Raw genomic sequence first — 2,017 nt, 5'->3', positions numbered from 1 at the left:
GAAACCTCAGGCCAGGAGAGTGGTGCTACCCGATCATGCCTGTGCAAAGGGTGAGTTTGCCCTGGGGGCAGAGGGAGGGCCTTCCCCCTTGATGCTCAGAAAGAGTGCTGCCACCCCAGGCCCCAGAGAGGGTGGAGAACATTCCCCAGGGATTGGGAGAGCCTAGCCCCCACCCCACTGAAGGGGTTGAGCATGTACCCTGGAGAGGGAAGAGACCGGGTGCCGCCCCCATGTTTGAGGAGGTTGGAACCAAGAATAAGGCGGTCTTCCCAATGTGTGGAGAGAAAAGGGCTGGACTCCTGCTCTCTCAAGCCACAAGGAAAAAACGTCATTCAATAAATGAATCTGACTTTGAAATCTAATGAAGTTTGCCCTGAGAGTTTCAGGAATTGTTTGGTCCTGAGAACCCTGTCTTCCTTTCAATTTCTCCCTATGGCAATAAGAATGTTTATCCTATGACTGTTCCTCCTTTGTATATCAGCAGCAGATAATTTGTTCTAAGTTGCACAACCAGAGGGGAATTTTGTGTTAGGACAGACCACTCTTGTATCATATTTGGTAAGACTTTGTACTTACCTATATTGTGATGGAATGAATGCATTTTTGCATTTGGAAGGAGCATGTCTTTCTGGGGTCCAGGGGGTAGAATGTGCCAGTTTGAAACTGTTACGGACTCCAGAAGAGCCATGATCTTTTAACCCAATCTTAGGGTGGAATCTTTTGTTTCCATGGAGATGTGACTCACCCAAATGTGGGTGATACTCTAATTTAATTATTTCCATGGAGGTGCGGACCCTGCCCATTCAGGGTGGGTCTTCATTAGTTCACTGGATTACTTAAGAGAGCTCAAGAGCTGACACAGACACTGATGCTTGGTGATACTTAAAGAGATGCACAGAAGGACATTTGGAGATGCTAAGCTAAGAGATGAAGCCCAGAGTATGCCCTGGAGAAACTAAGAGAGGACCCCCAGATGCTTACAGAGAAATGCCCTGGGAGAAAGAAGAAAGGAAGGATGCAAAGGAGCTGAGAGACAGGAGTGAAGACAGAAGCCCAGAGACATTTTGGGGAAAGCCATTTTGAAACCAGAACCCAGGAGCAAAGGATGAGCAGACACCAGCTACGTGCCTTCTCAGCTGAGAGGTGTTCCAGACCCCATCAGCCTTTCTTCAGTGAAGGCATCCACTTATTGATGCCTTAGTATGGGCACTTTTATGGCCTCAGAACTATAAATTTGTAACCTAATAAATCCCCTTTATACAAGTCAATCCATTTCTGGTAATGCTTATCAGCAGCTCTAGCAAACTGGAACAGATGGAAACAAATTCTTCATGCTCTCCGGGTAACGTAAAAATCCCATTTAGTCAAGCACTGGGGCCTACATAAAAAGAAGAGGACCTAAGCAATAAGGACGGAATGTGTCATGTGAGTTATATATTGGAATACCAGGCACAAAGAGCTGTCAATGTTTCAGCAAGAGGGGTAATGCTTGCAAGGAATTTTCAAAAACAGAAGAAAAACTTTATAATTAACATGAGGGAAACATGCACTTTTAAGCAGAAAATAGAAAAAGCTGGAAAAATGCTTAGTTATCTCATGCTGCAGTTTTCTAATGGTTACAGTAAGCATACTATGAAAATCGTAAGGTCTGCAAGAGATTTTATTCAATGTTTGAATCTTCATTTCCTTGCTGCTCCAGGAAATATTCACATAAAATTAGAAATCTGTGAGTGTCCATGTGTTTGCCTATGCTCCATGAATTAGTTTTTCCAACTATATGTTGACAACAGAAACGATACAGCCTATTGCAGGGTTAATGTCACTGCCTTTTAAAAATAGTAATTATAAGCCAAGTGACTTTAGAGGCCTTTAAGGGGACCATTATGTTCACAGTAATTAAGACTTAGGCTTCAGGACTGAAAGACTCCGACAATACCCTCTCTAAGGGCTTTCCCAGGTCACGTGTATATGTGCAGGCATGGAGGGATTTCCTTAGAGCAGTAAAACAGCTGGTTAC

The sequence above is a fragment of the Choloepus didactylus genome, chromosome 8, assembly GCF_015220235.1.
Source record: "Choloepus didactylus isolate mChoDid1 chromosome 8, mChoDid1.pri, whole genome shotgun sequence".
Lineage (NCBI taxonomy): Eukaryota > Metazoa > Chordata > Mammalia > Pilosa > Megalonychidae > Choloepus > Choloepus didactylus.
Note: the sequence above shows the minus strand (reverse complement) of the source record.